Genomic DNA, 21,820 nt, shown 5'->3' on the forward strand with positions numbered 1-21,820 from the left:
CGCTCTGCGCCGCGGTGGTGGTGCCTGCGCCGGCGGCCCCGCTCCTCTCCCCGGCGATGGGGACTTCGGCCGTCGCCGCCGGGGAAAATCCTTTGCCGCTGGCACGGAGCTGCCCCTAATCGGTGCGGAAGGAGTTATATTTCTGTAAAGTCTGTCAGCCTACAACGGCCCTGCGCTAGAAGCCCGTCTGCCTGGCGTGAGCGGAAAGAAAAGTGTTTTGTTTTCACGCCATTCATTTTATCTGCTCTTTCGCAGCACCGTGTTTTAATGTGTTCAATTAATTACCGTGTCGTAGGTTAGAAAAAATAACGAGTGTTTAAAAGTTTATACTGAGTCATTCCTCTGCAGATGAACCTATGACTGACTCATAATCTGAGAACTGCAGCGGCTTGTGAAATAGGAAGGTAAGGCATTTACATCTTGATTTATTTGTATCTTCAGGTGTCTTAAGAGCTGAATTGTCTGCGGAAAAACAAGAGAAATGGTATTAATGCTGAGAGGCACAGTCTCATGTTCTGCCGATCTGAGCTTGTGTGTGACATGAAAGGCCGTGTGTGCACCTCTGTGTGCATCTTTACTGTGTGTTAGGATGTTTTTCATCTTTTTTCTCTTTCTGTAGTAGTAAAATGTGGGAAGTTCCAATGATACAATTTGAAATTTGCAGTCTCGTTGGGTCACTGACTTCTCTAGCTTGTTGAGATCTAACTAAGCCTTGTACATTGTAATTCGTGCCGGTTTTTTCATTTCTTCAGCAGAACTGTGTATTTTTCCTTGCAGGTTTGTCCCATAGAATGCACGTAGCCTTATTGTGCACTAACCTGAACTTGCATTCATAGACCGAGAAGGAGTTTAGTGTATGGCTCGAAGGTGTACTCGCGGTATTTAGCTTAGACAAACAAAATAGTATAATTGGAAATAGTAAAAATCTGTATTTAAAATAGCTACTGACTTGCAGAGAAGCCTGGATTTAAAGGCTGCACTGATTGTTAGATCGAAAGAGATTGTAACATACACCGTATGTTGCTCTTTAAAATGAGCCATTTGGCTAAAAGAGTCTGTAAATGGCAATCCATACGCACATAGATGTAGATGTTATTTACTGTGATTAGGGAGAGAGTTTTTGTTTTAAAACGAGAAATACTCGAACATTTGGACTGAATCGAGAGGGTTTTTTATGGCTGAACTGGGAAACCCCTTGTCATAAAGCTTGATAACGGAAACATTGATGTATCATGAGTTTGGCATTGCAAGCAGACGGTACTATAAGGTTATAAAAGTTGCTTTGTTCCAACATGAAAATGGTAGGTGTTTTACTGAAATGCTACTTGATGAGAAGCTTTCAATAATAGCTGGACCCAGCGTATAGAAAGATGAAGTGCATTCACTAGCAAAGCAAATTAATTCTAATCAAAAGAGGGTGCTAAATGACTCAGTCTTTATGCTTTCCTGAAGTCCTTCTGCAATTAAGCTTGATGATACCGATTTTGAGAAACCATTCTTGTATGCCTTCAGAGAATTCGATTATCATGTAAGCATATTTACTGTTGGTACCTTGGAAAACTCTGTAAGATGGCAGTAGTTGGCACCAGTGAGAAAAAATTCTTGAGGAAGTCTTACCAGTCCATGCTGATACAGTTTGTTTTCTAAAATGATTTCAAGATCTTGTTGTATTTTAGATCTTTACATTATTCTTGTCTGTAATGAAAAGTTTAAGTGAGAGAAGAGGAACATGTTTTTTTCAATACTGAAGTCCAGCTGTTCTCTTAGTAGATATGGCAATGCTGAAAATATTAAAAGCCAGGAATCTTAATTTTTAATGTTTGTTGTTAGACCACTGGAACATAAATAAATTGATAAGTAGATGACTGTAGTTCTGCAGATGAAAAGGCAGTTTAAAAATAGGAATGACTTAAATGTACTTCAGTATCCTAAACTGGCTTGGTATGAATAGATACTGCAAGAATAACACGTTTTGATCTCTGATATCTTAGATGATGCAATAACTGCATTTCATTAGTGGTTTTTTTTTTTTTATTATAATAGTGTTCCTTAATTGAAGGTGCCGAATCTTATGATGTCTGAAGACTGCTTATTACAGATTGGTTTCAGATGTCTGTGCTGTTGTGCACAGTTCCTTTAAAGAATTGCCAAGGCTTAGTGTGTTGGTTTTTTTTTTTTTAATGCCTGTGGGTGGGTACTTTCTGAATATGATGCTTGTATTTGAAACCTCGTGGCATTTTTGGCATATGGCTCAGGAGCACCAAAAGTGGTGGGAGAGTGAGTGAAATTGGAGATTTCAAGATGTGGTATGGAGAAAAGAAGCCAAGGGAAGGAGAGTTGTGTATTTTTGTGAACAGAATAAAGGTGTGACTGTAGCACACGAGATAGTGCTGTAGGCACGCTAGGTTTTATCTTATACTTTTTAACCTGTGGTGATGAAGTGTTGACATAGAAACTACAGCAGTGAAGGGCTGGCAAAGAGAATATAACTGGTGTCCCTGCTGGCTTGCGTCCTGGAAGCCCATACCCTCATAAATGCATAGTTTAGAGTTAGTATATGTTTGTTTTGGCAAATCGTAAACACATTTCATTTTTTCTATGCCTTTTTTTTTAAGGTAGAAAGAGAAAGGACTAGAGAATTAGGAGGAAAGGGGGGGGGAACTTACAATGAAAGATCACGAGGTGTCTGCAAGTAGGAGGAGGTGCTGTCTTCTAATGGGAAAGAAGAGAAAAGGAAAAAAAGACAAAAAAGCCCCTAGAAAATCAGCATGGAAAGTATGCAATAGAAAGATCTTAGAAGTTAGGGAGAAAATAAGGCAAAAGATTATTTGGCTTTGGGAATTGTGTGTGAGAGAGATACATATTGCTATAGTCTTTGAGGGTGTTCTTGTTTTCTTCCTGGAGATATTTTCTACTGGAGCACTGACAGCAAACTATCATTGCTGCTGTGACTTCAATTGCTACTGACTGTTGGCTTTGTAACTAGGTTAACAGGGTAAGTGTCTCTAAAATTATATACAGCAACTGTAGGTCACTAATCCTCTCCACCCCCCAAAATATGTTAAGCCTTTGATTTCCATGCTGTTGTTGTTCCCTGCTGGTTTACTCTGCATGTGTAAAGTGTGATTTTTAGTAGAATTCCAAGTTCTGCAGTTCAGCTAGTCAAGGGCAGCATGGGAAGGGAAGTCTCAACACGTTCGTGGATGCAAAAGTTCAGTATTGGACATGTGTGACTGCCTCCATCCCTGGCTCCCTCCTTATACTGACAATTGGGGTGTTGGGTCCTTTGACATCAAGACTGAATTTTTGCAAATACAGGCATTAGAACTGCAATGGGCACAGCAGGAAGGCTTGAAGTTGGAACGTTTCGTAGTTCCAGCATTTTATATAGTGTCATAAAATGATCATTTATGAAATAGATTTTTCTGATGTATAGAGGAAGCATTCTGTAGATTATTTACAATGATAAAAATTGCTCATAATTCTGTAGTATAGTTTAAATGCTCTGAAGTGAAGATATCCTTTCATATGCAGGATACGTAGCAAATGCTTCAGTCAAAAACCTTAGTGAAAGAAGTCATGAAACTTCTATTATACATGCTTTAATGATGACTGTATGGAAGCTCATAGGTAGAAAAAATTAACATTCGGAGTAACCTGAACTTTTGTCTGACTTTGTGGTTTCTGCATTAATATGAAAAACACCTTTTTGTAAATAAAGTAAGATATGCCCACTCAGGACAAGCTCGAAAAGCCATGAGTCTTTACAGCTTTCTTAGGTGTCTAGCAAAAAGAGTTATTTTGCTTTGGTCTGTCTTGAAAAACATGTTGCAGATGCTACGGTAAGATAAGAAGTGCCTTCCTGGCTGCCACTTCATTCCTGCAAGCTTTGACATCTATCAAGAAAGAGAAGACTCCATTGAAGATACCAGTGTAAAATCCAGGAGACCTGGAGGCTGTTTTGTTTTGTTCCTGTAGGTGTGTATACTGTAAGTCATTCAGTTAGGGCCAAATCGACAAGGGGCTTTGATGTCAGTGTGGAGCGATGTGACATCATGCCCAAGTCCCAGGAGTAGAAGGGGGATTCCAATCCCAAATTTCCTACTTCCCTGGGGATTATTTTCATCAACAAGCCACAGGCCAGTTAAACGTAGTGTCACTTCCTTCTCTTGAAACTCTTCTGCTATGCCAGGAATAATCAAAACTCATTGTGCCTGAGAAACAGAGCAAGAGGAAGCATGATGTCTCAGTCAAGTGGTTAGGACAGTTACCAGGATGAGGAAAGACACAGAGTCCGCCGATGCTTCTTCCACTGCTGTTTTGTTTATTGTTCTCTGGTGCATTTGAACTTGATCTTGAGATGCCTGCTGAGGTGATCAGCCTTGTCAAGATAGATGTTTCCTTAAGCGTAGAAGATGTGCTGGGGAAGAAAAGAATACTGATGCTTGGGTGCTGCTTGGGTTAGGTGGTAGCTGTCTGGGAGTTCTGAGAATAACTTATGCAACTGGTGTCTTATGTGTGTCAGGCTTTTGCCTCCATATACAGACCATGGTCTATAATAAAATGGGAATAGTGTCTCTTTCCTACTGTCTGAGGACATAAAAATGATGAGGTGCTGAGACCCAGCAGGGCAGTACAAGCATCATCTGTTGATAAATGAAATGAATTGCAGGTGCTGTGTAGAGGCATTCTGTTCTGTCTCTGCAGTGCTGTACCATTCTGCACCGTCAGCATCGTGGGACAGGAAACAGTATTTGCTTCACACTCTTCCATTGTTGCATACAGCAAACATGCAGTGCTATATGAAGCTGAGCATACATGACAGAATTTGTCCGTGATAGCTGTTCTGGTGCTTGTACTTGTTCCCAACTTCCTGCTTTCCAACATCGTTCTAGAAATGTAACCATTTTTTCTTACTCTATAGAACCAGCTCACACGATAAATATGCCTAAAATAACTGTCTAATAGCAAAGCCCAGCTCATAAACCAAATTTTGGCAACGTAAATGGATTTTGTTTTGTAAGCTCATCCATGTCCTTGTGAGAGGGAGATAATTAGAACAATTATTAGAGGGTTTTATAATGGGGATGTTGTGTACTGTACCAGCTTGACTCTGCCCTCTTTCTGTCTTTCCACAGAGAGGAACCTTCTGAGAATAGGTTTCCTTGAGTGTTGTGGCTTCTGTTTATTTAATGACTCATAGATGTAAGTCTTGATTTTTGCATAGGAAGTATAGCCTTAAAATTTTATTCAACTTGTTTTCATCACCTTTAAGCCATCTCAAGTGAGTCCTCTTTCTGTATTTTATGCTCTTCAGCTACTAATGGAACTCTCTGGTCCATGCTGTGCTCTTCTTCCATCTTGTTTGGCCGAACAGTATAAACGGTCTTAATTTCTCAAGCTGGTTCCTCCAGTCCTTAGAAGTGGCTTATTTTGAACTGGTTTCAGTCAGATCTCTTGTCATCCCTTAACAAATTAAAATTACTTTTATTCCAAGGTGGTTTCATCCTTGCACTTGAGCAAAGTGACTGCATTTTCCCATTTACTTCCATTTACATCACTTTTCTCTTTAAATACTTGTTGCCACACCTGTACTTACTTTCACACTTCTGGCTAATAATTTTTATCTGCAAATCCACTTTACTTTGACCTCTCTGTAGCTACCTGCTTCTTTGAATCTGTCCCCACTCCAGGTGAATTAACAGGCTTTTCTCTCCCAGGTCACTAAAGATGGTCTACAGTGTACCCTACTATTGTCTGAAGTGCATGTCTTTAAATCTACAGTTGCTTTCTCATTCCATCCTTTTCACTGTCCTCTTTTCTGTTCAGCACAACATCCTTGAGAGAAGAGCATTGTGCTTTTGCCTGGGAATGTTTTTATTGTTATAACTGTTGTGGTTGAATCTGATTAGGATACCAGTTCTACATTTAATGGGTGCCGAAGGTAAAGTGCTTGTGGTTGTAAAATGACATACTCCCAAAATGCTACCATTTGGTTGGTGGTTTGAGTAGAAGGAAGTTGGATGAAGGCTGCTGATTTGCGTATGCACATCTCTAGCAGTTTGGGAACCCTTTGATGCAGTAGCATTTTCATTGCCTTCTAAAACTCAGTGTTTTGGCGGGGTGAGGGGGGAGGATTTGAGCTAACTTCAACTGAAGTTAATACTATGTAGTATCACTTGGAGTCAACAGTACCTTCTCTTGTCTGTTTTCGTCAGGATTTGAATCATGTTTCTATCTACAGAACCTGAGCATGCTATATGTCAGATTAGCAAATATGTCTCACTTCACCCATGGTGTTGATATGTAATGGAAATACTAATGGATCCTAGGTGGTAGTTCAGCTAGTAGATACTGCTGTTGTATTGCTCATACTGTTTGGCAGCGGTTTTTGTATCTGTGTTATAGCAAGGTATTTTGACACTTTTTTGAAGCATGTGCAGAAGAATGCTCTTGGCAATCGCTAGGAAGAATAAACAAGTTTATTGTTATTTGTGTGTTCTACGTCATCAGCTAATTTTCAATACCTGGGACCATGAATTTCCCTTACTCCTCTTTCCTTCTTACAAACTCCTGAAAACTTCACTGTCCTCATTTTTAAAAAGATTATTTAGACATGCAACTTTCAGTATTTTGGCCAGTAAGATTTTGAGGGATTTACTCGGTTGGTTGTTTGTGTGTGGGGTTTTTTTGGTTGCTTTGGTTTTGTGTGTTCGGTAGCATTTTTTTGTTGGTGTTTCTTTTCTTAAGAAAGATTTAGGACAAACAAATAAATATCCACCCACTGCATTCTGTATGTTTTTGCTGAGGAGATTCTCTCAAAATAAATGAGGAAGAAGCTTGGAATTGTCCTGTTCGTATAAATAAAGCTGTTAATATGTATAGCCAAAGTATGATGCTGTCATTTTGCAGGATTTTGGAGTTGGTTTTGTTTTTAAATATGAACTTTCAATGTATTAGTTGACAGTTCTGAGATGAGATAGGGTAGACAGACTTTGGAAGTCCTTTGAGCTATACATAAAAAGGCAGTTACTCCAGAGCAAGAGTGTCCATATGCTGAGTTAATTGGAAAAGTTCAAAGTAGTTGAACCCTTACTTGCAATACTGTGATTTATATAAAGAACGAGGAGAACAAAATGCAATGAGGAAAATATACTGCTACTTAGATCCATTTTGTACGTAAGTCCTGTCATGTTTGTTTGCATGAGAAAACGTTAATGAGATAAATAGTGGAAGTTGCCAACAGTCACCATGCTACATGCTTTTTCGATACTTACAGTAATTTGCTATATCTCCCATAGTGTGTTTTGTAGCAGAAGTGCTGAAGATGCCTTGAAATGCGGAACTTCATCTTAAGCAGGTGTAGGTAGTGACTTCTGTTGCTGTGGTTAAGGTCCAGGTTTGTCCATATTCCTTACACTTGAGAAGCACCGAGAGCTCTGTTTTGCTTTCAGAGGGAAAGTTTAAACATGCTTAAGGTAGCTGTATTTTTAAGTTGGCATTGCTGCTTTGCAGCTAGTAGTGGTTTTTTTTTTAAAAGTATTTCTAAGTGAAATCTTACCTCCTGGTTAAACAAATGTCCTATTGTACTTAATAAATTTGTGTGTGAATGTAACGTCGGTGGGGAGAAAAGTACTGTCTGATTACTGTCTGTGGAGAAATGATTTGGCTTCTCTTGTAGCTAACCAGTTTTTATAGAGTATTAAATAGGCCGTGTGTTAAAGTATCAATTGTTAACACCTCCAAAATAAAATGTTTGTCATGTTAAAGAAGGGGAAAAATTGGTGAGCTCTCCATTAGATGGTGCTGCTGGGACTGAAATATTTATATACCTAACGGAAGCAGGCTTCTGCCTAGAACTGTTTTCATGGTGCTATATATATATTTTTTTTTTTTTAAAAGGAATTCTCTTTATTAAAATACTTTCCAAAGGCAGGGATACTTGATAAGATGGTTTTGTGTTTTTTTCAGCTTGAAATGTGAATAGGTAAGATAGGCTGTCTCCATGGGAAGGAGATATGGAAGAAATAAATCATATGCTTTTTGCTTGGGTGATATAGATTTTGGAAGCTGCCTCTGTTGTGGCTTTCATCTGTTTAAGTGTTGACTTTGTGTTACACTCATGCCCTGTTATCATGTAGATGGGGATACTGCAGTATTAAAGAAATTCAGTGTCAGGAAACACTTGATTTAAAAATCCAGAAATTAACTAGGCTGACCATTACAGCAATAACTCTGATGAATCTAGCATCTGAGTTCCTGTTGACCCCTCTCCACTAGCATTTCTTTAAAAGAGCAATGTTTTAACTTAAACGGATAATGATAGCGTTCCTTTGCCTGAGCCCTGATGGGCTAGCGATTTTAGAATCACTTAAGGGAACAAAGATGGTGCCTACACACAGATGCACTGAGTACCATCTTAAATACCGTAGGTGATCCCAGATGGTCTGAAGTTGATGCTCCAAAAGTGTGCAATCTTCCACATGGCCAAACACTTACCTGCCAGTCCTGCACACATCTTGGATATTTTAGGGCATCTAAAATTGTACTAAACACCCATGATTGGACACCTGACTTGCTCTGCAATAGTTAGAGTTGAGATACATATTAAATAAAAAAAAAAAAAGTGCATTAGCAAGTGTCTTTGTTAAAAACTTGTTGCTGTTATGAATCCTTCAAAGATAGTAAGACAAGGTTGCTGAGGTCTTTGAATTCTCCCACACCACCGTAGAAAGTAGAAAAAATGTTTTTAGGAATAGTGTTGGTCAGGAGTGATAGAAGGTAGTCAGGTTGGGTTCATGAAGCCACAGCCCTCTTCTCATTACAGATAGAAGTATTTTTAGTGTGATTTAGAGAATCAAGGTAATTGTGACCAGCTAGCAAAAAGTTTTAGTAGCATTAAATAGCACCGAGCAAGAAATGTAAGAGACAAAATCTTTCTTAATAAATGGCAATTTTTTTTTTCCTCTTGAGTAAGTAGCTTAGCAAAAATCTACTTCTTGGGGTTGGAAAGTTTAAGCAATTTCAGATCCAGCAGTGGGAAGCCTAGCTTAACAGACTTGGCCCGAGTTTAACAGCTGTTAAAGTGGTGTGCAGCAGCCAGTGGACTTCACACGTAATTTTCTGGTTTTGGGGAAAAAAAAAAAAAAAAAGAAATTGTGAAGTTTGCAAAAATCTTTATTGACTTTCTAACCTTGGCCAGGGTTAACATGTGTGATTGCCAGGTGTTGTTAGTTCCCCAAAATCTAGCAGTTTGGGAGATGGCAGAGGGATGATTTGCATTGGTCTTAATCATCCATTTTGGAATAACTCAAATAGGAAAAGTTATCAGTTATGTGATAACCAGAGAAATGGACAAGCTGTTGTGTGAGAGGACTTGGCCATTAGCATTTTATCAATTTGCTAATAATAACTTAAAGCTTGCTAGTAATAACCCTTAAAGGGGCAATTAAATGATAGGAGTTGTGATGTCATCCAGCCATACAACTTCATATCAAATATGAACTTGCTATTCCTTAGTTATGTGATTGGCTTGCTAAGTGAGACCAAAACCAAAGGTGGAAATGTATCAGGCAGAAAGTTGTGCTTGGTCACCTTGAATAGAAAGCCTTGATTCTAACATTTGCCATCGGATAGTGTGTAGACAGAAGGGTGATAGTATTCTGGTCTCTATTAATAGTTACTTAAACATTAGCAAAACCTAGCCTTGCTTCTTCCCTCCTACCTTGAATTCCAACTGATTAGGTGGCTACCTTCGTGTTTATAGGCTAAGACTTGCAGCAATTAACAGGATTTGTCATTGTATTTTGCTGTGCTTACATTCCAGATCGAGGAATAGCTATTGTTCCTACAGCCAAAATGGCCTCAACAACATATCACACAGGAATGTTGATCAGAGAGGGCGTAGTAAGGACAGTCAGGGGAGAACTGACAATGTATTGTGGTATATTAAGGATGTGTATGTTTATGTTTAGGTGAAGAATGTAATGAGAGGAGGCCTAGGGAGTGATGAGAGCAATATTGTGATAGAACCACCAAAAATAGGTGGGATGGTAAAGCTTATTTCTGTTTAAAAAAATACTGAATGAAGAAATGGTCAAACATGAGATATGGTTTAAATGAAGGATTTTATTTGCGCAGGTATCTTTTGAGAAAGGTGCGTGGGACATGCACTCCTATGCAAGAATTTGTTGATGTACGGATGCTTGTCTTCATTTGCTGTTGACCAAGAGAGGAAGGAGCTGGTTAAAAAGATGGAAGAAAGAGGCAGGTTGTGAAAGATTAACTCAAACTGATAAAATTTGGTATTTCTAGGAAGTGAAGGAGGAAGAATAGCAAAATAGAGAAGAACAGCAACAAGAATTCAGAAAATTTGTAGGTAAGATGCCATAGGAAGCATGTTAGAGTCTAAGAGGAGTTCAGTAAAGTGGTCTTCTTTTTAGGGAACAGGAATAGATTAGCAATTTTTACTTTCTTTTGCACTGACACATAGCAACAAACTGCTTTGGCTAAGTCAGGACACTGCTAATGATACGAAATATGAGAAGAAATTACATGAATTTAGGTGACTGTTAAAGATGAGTTAAAGAATGGCGCAAGTGTGTAGGGAGAAGATTGGAGTGTTTGAGCCATAAAACAATATCAAACTAACAAGGGAGATAAGAGGATAATGAGAAAATGTTTTCGTATGGTCTTGAGCAGTAAGAGGGTATTGTTCCAGTAGCCAATATGGAGGGAAAAGTGATAGAAGTTGATGCCAAGAGAAATGACGTAATTAATTCTTTTTTCTTCTGTCTTCTTTAGAAGAGCCAACTGATATAATGCATAACTAAATTAGCTGTTAACTCTTTCACATCTGTTTGTGATAATTGATTAGGTTAAATGCAATTCAAAACTGTTTTTGTATTTGATCTTGTGATTTGTTTTCTGTGATGCGAGTTATATGAAACTGAGTAATGAATTTTTTTTTCCAGAAAAAGGAGAATGTTTTGTCTATAAGCATCTGCAAGAGAACAGAATGGTGTTAAGGGCCATTAGAAATTTCTCCATAGTATTTTGTCACAATTCTTTCTGTGTCCTGATTTATAAGGGTCTAGGGGACTGAGGAGAAACAGCCTGGTTTAAAGGACATGGCTGCAGGGGTAGCATGCAATGGATTGGAAAAGTGGGCAGGAAGATGCAGGTAGCTGTCATCGTCTCGGGTAATATTGCCTAGGCATCTATTTTGGCTCCTGAGATAGTTGAAGTTTTCCAACAGTTACTTTAAGGACTAAATAATAGGGAACAAATTTAGTACGCTTGCAAATGGATACCAAACTGGGAACCCCTGTAAGTATTCTGGAGAACAGAACTCCAGTTCAAAATGAACAGGCCTTGATGGGCTCAATGGCATCAGGTGGCTCACTGCTCTTATGTTTGCATATGGCCTACATTTTTCTTGCAACCAAGGATGCAGCTTTAGTTTCTCTCGTTCTCCTGATTTCAAATACTGAATCCAATTCAAGATGTCACTGAGCTTCAAAGTACTTGTCCTACAGCCTCCTGTATTATCTTACATGAAACGCCTGAATCTGATGTTAAGACTAAAGGTGATGTGTCGGTCTTCGTGCTGTTGCCAACACTTGAAATGAAATCGTGTATTTCCCCCACTCTTAGAGTAGGCTCAGAGCGGCAGTGTACTGGAACTCACTTTGTACCTTGGGTAGTGTCTAAACCACCAGTAAACATGAGTTTTATGTTGTATGATGTTGTAAAGTGAACTGTAAAAACCAAGGAGCCATGGGGTTTTTTGGGCTGTTTGTTTGTTTGTTTGTTTTACTACCACAAGCATAGTAAATTCCAAGGAAGAGGTGGGAAGGCCAAATGAAGGTATCTTAATGGCTGCAGTTAGTCACCAGGGCTCAAGCATCAGAGCCTATTGCCAAGCATTACATACAATAAGTAAAATAGAAACAAGGGTGTTTAGAGAGCCTTTTAATAACACATGTTTCTATATGGTCTTATTCCCTGTTAGAGCTCCCTGAGCACATATGATACTCTCCTTAAACTGCTGTTGTCTCTTTGTTCTTCTGGTCTCTACTCTCTTTCCTGTAAATAGAAATGTTTTTAAGAAACCTTTAATGTTTGCATACAAGTGACTTCTGAGATGCCGTTTCCTTACCGCCTCTGACGAAACCACCCTGCATATCCAGATGTTCACTGCAAGAATAAAGAGGCCAGTGTATTAATGGCTGTAAATTAGTACAGAAGAGCTCAGCTTCCATTGCTCTAAGCTAATATAGGATATTAATCTGTTTTCAGTAACTAGGATGAGACTAAGTGGGGACAAGGTTGTTCTTTCTGCAGCTACTTGGAGTGGCCAGTCCTCTTTTCGACAGTATTGCAGCTTTGCTAGGACCGTGGCAAAACTAGTTAGCCCAAGTGAACTTACTTCGGAAAAGCAGGTGGGATGAGAATTGGTATCAGGCTGATGACTTTTCAATGTTATGTTAACTGATAAAACTGACCTACTACCAATAGTGAATGAGGCAGAAATGCCTAGGGGGAAATAGATCCTGGAACGTTACACACTTTAAATCCGTAATGCTGTTGCCTGCCATTTGCCCAAACTTAACTGTTTCTGGTGGCTGTCTAAATACAGAAGGCTTCAGGGTTGTCCGCAGTCCATACCACACTTGCGGGTAGTCGGACTGGAGGTATGAAGTCTGGGAAGTCAATGTGTCAGTAGAGAACTCGTACGTGTTCTTAAACAGCGATACAGGGGGCTTTATCTTCTTATGTCCACAAGCAGAGTGCTACAGAAGGAAAGAAGTCTCCATTACAGGAAAAAAAGGAATCTTTCAGGTGTGTAGTGTTGTTCTGTCTGCCTTCACCCTCTCCTCTTTTTCCATTTGCCAAAGGACTAAATCCAGGGCTGGACTACAGGATAGAACACAGCTGTTTGTTGCTGCTGCAAGGATTTCTTTTTTCAATCCATCCTTTGCCTCTGGTTTAGTTCTTTTGCTTTCTTGGTTGGTTGGTTGTGTGTGGTTTTTTGGGTTTTTTTGGGGTTTTTTGGGTTTTTTTTGGTTGGTTTTTTTTTGGTTTGGTTTTTTTTGTTTTGTTTTTTTTTGTTGTTGTTTTTGTTTTGTTTTGGGTTTTTTTGTTTGTTGTTTTTTTTTTTTAAATCTTCATTGTGCATTTTGTGTTTTGGATCAGGTCCTTCCCTGAGCCACATGGGGACAATGTTAGACAGGAACAACTGAAACGCCTATAGCATTATATTGCTATATTCATTGAGGAAACTGTCTTCATGGTGTGACCTTAGCTTACAACAGTAGCTCCAAGGGTTCTGATCTCTGTAGGGCCATTTGCAAAACCGCAGATTAAGCTTGCTCCAACACGATTTCCAGATGTCTAACGCTCTCGGAAGAAAATTACTCTTGTGATTTGAAGTGTAGCAACTGCCTTAGGTGGAAAACCTAAGGCAGACCACAAAACCAATATTGTTCTGGCTGTGGTTTTTTGATAAGGCATACAGGGAGTGCAGCCTGCGAGTTCATGGAGGGTGAGGACTGGTATTCAGTCTGTGGATAAAGGTGATGAAGTCCGTGTAAGTACAGAGCTGTCAAGACTGACAAAAAAGTCTAGTTGCAGGTGAGGAGAAGCGTTCAGCTGTCCTGGGGAACTTAAAAAGCTGTGCTACTACCTGCTTCCTCTGTGAACTGCTGGACACCTTTGGGCCCTCAGGAGGGATCCCAGAGGTTGCTTTGGCCATCACAACATGGAGATGTTGCTTTTTACTCAGGCAGTGTAGCTGTATTGCTGGTCTTGGAGTGTATGTTCCAGGGGTAGAATTTAGGCCTTCAAATGGATGAATGCATCACCAGATAGCAGAAAGAAACATGCTTTTTGTTTTCTGTTTTGAATGCTTTTCTTTTTTCTTTCTCCATAATTACAAGTTGGTTCTGTTGTGCAGTGGAGACAGCCCCCTTAACTAGGTTTCAATTTAAAAAGTAGCGTATAGTTGTTGGGAGTCAGAAGGCCTTTTTCATTCATTCTTCTGTTATCATCAACTAAGATAAAACTCGCGTAATCACGACTGTGGCTTTTGCTGGCAAATACATAGGTAAACTGCATAGGAGAAGAAAAGTGAGATAGGATGTCTTAACGTACTGTGGGGTGGAAAGAATGTTTCAGTAGGACAGAATGCTTTATAAAGGATTTGCATCACCAGGAGTAAAATAAAAAAATAGGGACCACAGTTCGTACATTGTATTATGGAGCCCTAACACCAGGGGTTGGCGAAAGATGATGAATTTAACTCTTTGAATTTGGGCTTCTAAACTCTCCCTGCCTGAATGCATTGTGGCCTGTTAGGACAGTTGTGTTACACTGTCAGGGTCACAGAGTTGTACCTCAGTACAACCGTGGTCTTTGTGCTTTTGAGACTTTACATTATAGAGTGTAGTTTATGATCAGTTTTGTAATTTAGAGACTGTTTCAGAGCCCAGGTCCTAATACTTGTGCATTTACGATCCACAACATTAATTCAAAATATTTATTCAATTTCCAGCTTCCAAAAAGTTGTGCAATTAAAAAAAATAGAAAATAGAGTTACTCTTAAGTATCATTTAAAATGTTTTAAAAAGCAGCAACTAAAATATAACCTGAACAATCTGTATTTTTAAATTCATCGTTTTTAGCAGAATAAGGGGAAGAATATTTGAGCTGTGAAATGTTTTGCATTTACTCTTTGATTTTTAAATATAATCCTTCAGCTGTTATCGGCCCTCTGAAAACTGAGGAAAGATTCCTTCACTCAAGCTACTTTACTTGGTTTGAGTGAACTGGAATTTATACTGTAGTTGTGTTGCAGCATATTTTTATTGTTAAAAGAAGGAAAGAACACCTTTCAGTCTGTTACTGACTGTTGGGATCCTTGGCTCTCTTGTTAGCTTTTATTTCACAGTAAAGTGAAAATGGAAGAAATAAGATGGTATCATGCTTTCCCATAAATCCATTCCAACTGTTTAACTAGTACTAGTTTTCTGCAAGCATAAAACTGGTAGCTCAAGAAACCACTTCAGTTCTCAGTATCGCAGTTCAGAAATGGCGACGACGTGCTAGCCAATATGCTTTAATGCCATTTGGTAGTAGCATTAAAACTACCTAAATAGGTTGAAGTACAGTAGCTAGTAAAATTAGGCCTGTGTTGTGAAATGGAGCATGCATCTCAGATAGTTTCTTTTCTTGGTTTTGGTTTAGGTTAACAGAAGTATCTTTACATCTGCAGTTTCTGGAAATTTAAGAACACTATGAACCTCTGGCCAATAAAAATTTTCCCATTATGTAAAACATTCTTGCAGATTCGCTTGACTCACTAAGTGGTGGCAGCGGTAACTTCCTCCATGAAGTAAATAGACTTTTGCAATGAATTTTCTAGTGAACTAATAAATCTCAGTGCAGCTTTTTGATTTGCTATAGTTTGTTACGGTTTCGTGCAACCTTAACCTACTATTTCTCTTTCCTGCCTTCAGTCTTGTGAGAATTGTTTCTGTAATTTAATAGGAGATGCTTGAAACCGACTTGACTTGTTTGTTTCCCAGCAGGAAAGCCTGAGTGCTTAGGCTTTAACTGAATCAAGACCAGCTCTCAGCAGTGGGAGACAATATATTAATCCATTGGAAGCACAGGCTGCAATCTTGTGTGTCACTGTGGTTTGTGTTGTGAATTGTTTTCATGTAAACAGGTAGGTAGCAACAGTTCTTCTGCTGTATGTATTTTTGTGATGCGTACATTTAGAAACCTCATGACAGTTGTGTGAGTTGGGTTTTTTGTTGGTGTGGGGTTTTTTTCTTTTTGGTGGAAGTAGTAGTTGTATCATTGCATGAAACTGTAAAGTACCTTGTTCTCCTTTGTGTTTTCACATCTTTAAGTTGATGGTATTAATTTTACAAATCATCTTCAGTGCCTGGACTTGCTTTAGTTATGAATGAGGGTGATACCTCAAAAGTCAACCAAGTTTCACTCTTATTTCTGTAAGTCAACCCTCTTATAGCCTTGCTCTTTCTTGTTCTGTGTCTATGATGCAGTCAGAATGGACTATTAGCAAGTTCTCCTTCACTCTTTGCCTGATGGAATTAAGTTGCCTGACAGTATGTGGAGGCTTGTTTATAAATTTTGGTTAATTTTATCAGTTCCTTGTATTCTTTATTTTTTTTTTCTATTTCAAATAGCTTAAAAATATGATTAGAAATCATAGGTGGTAGCCAGTTTCCTCAGTCAGCCACAGCCTAATTTGGGAAATTACATTATACTTTAGTTGCAAGAGGAGAAAACATCCTGAATCTTTCAGAACAGTACAGTAAATGTGTTTGAGGCTGTGCTTTTCTTACTTGTTCCGCTCTACTTATTCTGGAGTTTGAAAAGAAATGATGCTCATATGAAAGTTAGTAGTCCTGTTTGCCTTCAGTTTAAGCTGTAAATTAGGAAAGGATAAAAAAGTGAAACGTTCCTTTCAACTTCTTGACATCAACACAGGAAATTTCTCAATCCTTCAGGTGAGTGATAGGGGCTGTGTCTTTGGAGAGTAGCAGCAGGTGATGCTCTGGGACTACTCTGTGGCCTGCTCCTTGGAGCAGGTTCAGCTTTATAAAGCTGGAAGGTAGAGAGGCTCTTTTAAAATTTTGTGTGGGAAAGGGGTGAAAATAAGCTTTTTGCTACAATAACGCAACACAATATGTTAAGCACTATGACTAAGAACTTCTTGTAAGTAATAAAATGTGAATTAATGATGCTGTTTTATACACAGAAGTTCATGTTCTTGTCACAGTAAGTTCTTTTTGTAGGTTCATGTAACAGTATAACAAGTCCTTCCTAGGTTGTGATGTAGATGTAGCACCTGAAGGATGCAGGAGGAGGAAATAGTATGCTGGAATGATTGCATACTATCCTGGCCTTTTCTCTTTCTGCCTTACTTTCCCATCAAGAATACATGGGACCGTGAACCATTTATGAAATGGACTTCCTATCTTTCTGTAAGATTTTTCTTCCTTGGCCCATCTTCTAACTTAGTGCTAGGTGTTTTCTTTTTTTCCCTAGGAAATGCTGTGTGCATTCTTGGTAGTGTGTGAATCCCAGCCAGAAAACAACCAGGGTGCACGTGGCTGTCTTCAAGTCATTCTCAGTGTCCCAAAGCAAAACAGGTTAAAAAGTGTCATTAAGGCGCTAGTTTGAGACTAACTGTGGAAACTGAAAGATATTTAAAGATCTTATTTTACCATTTACATTCTGGTTTTAGGGGAAAGGGCTATTTTTGGTCCTCCTTCCCCCCAACTTTACTAAGGTACAATTATGGTTTTGTGTTACTTATTTCTAGTTATTTTCTTCACTTTTGGCAGTTCCCAGCTTAAGACTGAAGTCCTATTATACAAGGTAATGCGTATACAAGTATGTGAAGAGATGGGAACTTGGTAGTGCCCAGGTAAGATCAGAGAAAGGAAGCATTGTATCTGTTCCTCAACGAAGGAGAATAGAAATGTACAGAAGTGTTCGCAGTGTCATGCAGAAAGTCTCTGGTAGCTCTCCTGATTCTTTTTCTGTTTCAAAGTTGTCAGGCCTTTCCCTTTTTCAAATTCATTGTCATATTTTTAACTGTAGTATGTGATCTAACTAAAACTTTGGGAGCCTAAACTGAGTATATGTTGTCAGTTACAGGAATTTCGATTTTAACTAAGCCACGTTAGAAAAGAAAAAAGAATTGTAAAACTGCTGGTTTAGTATGTGGAGCCCCTGTGAGGAGAAAGCAAAGGACTTGTGCACAGCTGTGAGAAATTAATCTTTCTCCCATCTGCAGGTGGGGGAATGGGTAGTAGGTACGTTCATTATATCTGTGAGCTTGTACCTATGTTGCCTGTTACGTTTTCTTTACAAGGCCAAAGTAAATCTTGTTGAAATGCACTGCTGAAAACAACGAACCTTTTCCCTGCTGTGAGCCAAAACCCAAAGGGATGCATCTACCTCCAGACTCTCCCATTTCCTTTCTGCTTATCCCTCTGTAATGTGCTCTGAATGCTGGTTACTGCCCCTTCTCCTGGGGGGCTACAGCAGAGGCAGGGAAGTGCTGGAGGTTTCTGAGCTCTCCGTGCCTCTCAGCATGAGTTCAGCCCCACCTCATGTTCCAGTGAGGCCAAACCAGAAAAGACTGATGAGCAGGATCCTCCCCCAAGGAGGACATGGATCTCAAGGAATAATAGGTTGCTGATGGTAGGCAGCTGGGCTGCTATGGGCTAACAGATCTGGCCTTGAGCCTTGCTCTGCAGGATGAGGAGGGAAGGAGGGGTGGAAAGCGGTAATGAGCCTATTGTTGCAAATGAACCAACAGCCGGCTGATCAACACTGAGGCTCATTGTTGCTCCCTTTGCTCTTAAATGCAGCTGCGGAGAATGAAGAAGCCAGGGAGGGAGGAGGGGGGAAAAAAAAGCTAACCCAAGTATGAATTAGACTTTTAGTGTCCAAAGAGGCAACGGGCATAAAGGAAAACCCCATAAAATTCCATCTGTACACAAGAAAAGCCTTGGACTGTGGAGGTGCTCAAACACTGCAACAGGTTGCCCAGGGTGGTAGTAGAGTTGCTCTCTCAAAACCCGATGGGACACCATTCTGGGCAGCTGGCTCTAGCTGACCCTGCTTGAGCAGGGGGGTTGGACTAGATGGTCTCCAGATGTCCCTACTAACCTCAACCCTTCTGGGAAAGCTGCTTTAATATTCAGATGTATTCTTTAGCTGCTGTTGTGGAACACTTGGGAAATAATTAGAAATGCCCCTGCTGGGCATTCGTCTCAGAAATGCCGCTGCTGTGTAATCATGGCAGTTTTAATTAAAAAAATCCAAGTGTTAAAATAGTTAATTGACTAAACTCCCAGATTTAAGCAGCAAAAGCAAAAAAACCAAGCAGCATCCCCCACCAAAACCGAGAAAACCCTCATACACCCCAAACCTTAAAAGACTTTTTTTGTTTAATTTTTTTACCCCCTTAAGGTATTAGTGGTTATGAGGATAAAAAGTAGCTTTAATATAATTTATAAATAACGAAGTGACTAAATATAAGAGACAACTTAAAAAATTTTAAAAATTGTTTATATTTTTTCCCCAGTTCCCTCTAATTTTGTCACAAAGTAAAATCCCCAAATTATCCTATGAAGAATGAAGGAAAAGAAAGGCAGGAAAGTGAGAGGAGGAGAAGCAGAGAGAATCCTAAGAGATCCCACCAAACTCTGCAGTTTATTCCTTTCAGCCCACAACTAGTAAGACATGAGGTGATTTCAATGGACTTTTCTGTAACTGTGTTTCTTTCCCCAGCTCTTTCAGTCCTCTCCTGTTTGCATTTTGCACAGCCCTCAGAAAGACTGCAGTGCAGTAATTGGCAAGGAGGGAATTACTAGGAGGGAAAATCAAGCTATGGTGGCTCCTCTTGCAATGTGCTGCTGAGATCTGCGTTTTGGAGCAGGGGTAATGAACGGCTGCCTTCAGGTTTCCAATTTGGAGATCTGACTGCTTGCAAAAAAAGGATGTGGATAAGTTTTCATTAAGTGTCCCTAGTGTGTGTATGGCATGCTGGACAGCCATTAAGTTTATTGATGCAGTGGTTTGTTTTTTTCTTGATATGAAACACCTGCAGTTTCTGCCTAATACTTTGTTTTTAATCCTCTGTGCTCAGACAGTGGAGAATAAGGTAAGGTATTTTTTGTTGCCTAACATATAAAGGATAATAGAAGTAATTTCTGCACATTGTAGCATGCAACAATAACTGCATTCTGTTGGAAAGTAAAAGTTTTGATTACCTTTTTTATTGCTTGTAACTCATTGAAATTCATTGTAATAAATTCCTGGAATTATCTAGTATACCAAAGTTGACAAACAGTTATTTGTACTTCATATATATTAAAATATTTTTTGTAGTCAGTTTTCATTTTGGGTATCTTGTATAATAAGGAATTGTTTTCAAGAACCGTGTTCTGGGAACGTTCCTCTTTTTATGTTAATCTTAAGAGCTAAAACGCCAGTTCTTCTATGTCTTATCCATGTCTTCAGATGGGTTTTTTTTAATGCCAGAATTTTAAGGGTATAGCACTGTCATAATGCTGCTGTTTAGCTGTGGAGTGCACTTATTCGGTAAGAATGAAACCTCGGAAGCGTCTGAATTCTTGAAGGGCTTGGGTGGTGTGTTGGGAGAGAAAGGAGAGGCTGGAAGTACAAAACTCCCTGCACTAAATTCAGCTTTATAGCCAAGAATATGAATGGACAGTGACCAGGGCAATCATAATTGGTGTCTAAACTCAGGATGGGAGCTTAAAAGAGCTTTAGAACTTAAATTTCTTGCTGTTACTCTATAAATGTTTAGTGCAGAAATTCGTACTTCATGCATGACATCTGTAAGAATTACGGGCTGCTTTGCAATTTATATACTATTTCGGTGGGGAAAGTGTTGTACAGTTGCTGATCTCCTTTTCATATACGTAGAAGTTTATTCCTGTAGTTTTCTATAAATCTCAGTGCTGGGCTGTTTTTCCACCTGCTGTGATTCTGGAATGAGCCAGATTGGGCTTTCCTTGGCCAGTGTGTTTCTTTTGTCAGTCTGTAACCGCTCGTTAGCCCGTTACTTTCGTATGATTCTGGTCCAAAGTAGGCATGGCTGCTACTTTGTTAGTAGCAGTAGCCTTTCCTTTCTACCTCCTGAGGACCAAAGGCGAATTGCAGTATGTGATAAAGATGAAAAAATCAGAAAGCCGCAAAAGACTCATCCTTAGCTGTGGAAGTTTGTGGCATTTCTCCTGACGAGATAAATGTTATCTTGGTCTCGTGTTATGAAGTCACTTACTTTAGACATGATAATGGGAATGAGAGCCCAGCACATTTAGTGGCAGGTATTCAATTCTGTGTCCGTCCGAAGTCCCATAACCAGGTCTATGTAACTGCTGAGGCTGATCCATCTTCACAGCATCCTGTGCAGCATGGCAGCTGGGAACACGCTGCCGAGCTGGGCCCTCGGTGCCGGTCTGCTTAGTGTCGCCTGGGAACATCGCTGCTCTGGCACTATGGAATAGCTGCTCAGGTTTGTCAGTTCACTGGCACTGTTGGACTTGGTGGTAGGTTGATGCAAGCTTCATTGACAAGATTTGAGAAGTTAAAATTCTTGCAAAAATGTGGTTTGACTCTATATTGTAAACGGTCAGGTGAGGTTACTGCAAAGTGGTCACGAAGTGTTGTCCTTGAAGCGTAAATAGGAGAGAGACTGGGGACTTCAGATTTAGCATACTGGTGGCCTAGGCATTGTTATAGCATTTATTGCATCTAAACTTTGCTATCAACATTTAGGAATGCACATAGATAGTCTGAAAGCATAATTAATACAAAACTCTTATTTTCCTCTTTTTCTCTATGCCTGTAAAAATTCCAGGATCAAAGAAGCTTCCCAAACCAGGTTGCTTTCTTCTAACAACCTGTTTGACAGGGTGTTTTTTTTCCAAGAAACACTCTGCAGAACAGCCAGAGTTGGGCTGATATTTCGAAGTGGAATTTAACAGATTGCTACCAAGAAAATGGCACTGCTTTGAAGATTTTGTAGTCTGTAATGCCACATAACGTATCTGGGTGGAGAAGTTTGTATGTGTGTGAAGGCAGGAAAAATTAGCTGTGACTTTTACTTTGTGCATGTCCTTTTATAATGCTGCTTTGTTGAGAGCCCATTGTGAACAATAGTGGAAGAGAGGAAAACAAGGGTTTAGAAATTATATGTTGGTATGTTACCTATAATGTTCTTTATGTTATTTTTAAAATT

At 39.4% G+C, this 21,820-nt stretch overlaps 1 protein-coding gene across 6 annotated transcripts in view; it reads left to right on the top strand.

Annotated features, from left to right (window-relative positions):
- The first annotated feature begins 185 nt into the window (after positions 1-185).
- The window catches only part of TRAF3 (TNF receptor associated factor 3), a 68,154-nt gene continuing 46,519 nt past the window's right edge, over positions 186-21,820 (top strand). For 5 of the 6 annotated variants that reach the window (XM_009636870.2, XM_035892425.1, XM_009636871.2 and 2 more), the window contains exon 1: positions 186-404. The gene's annotated coding sequence lies outside the window, so the exon portion shown is untranslated. Of the gene's footprint in view, positions 405-15,667; positions 15,731-21,820 lie in introns of those variants that run through there. The other variant, XM_035892424.1, reaches the window with a different exon arrangement.

This window comes from Egretta garzetta, unplaced genomic scaffold, assembly GCF_000687185.1.
Source record: "Egretta garzetta isolate BGI_Z169 unplaced genomic scaffold, ASM68718v1 scaffold374, whole genome shotgun sequence".
Lineage (NCBI taxonomy): Eukaryota > Metazoa > Chordata > Aves > Pelecaniformes > Ardeidae > Egretta > Egretta garzetta.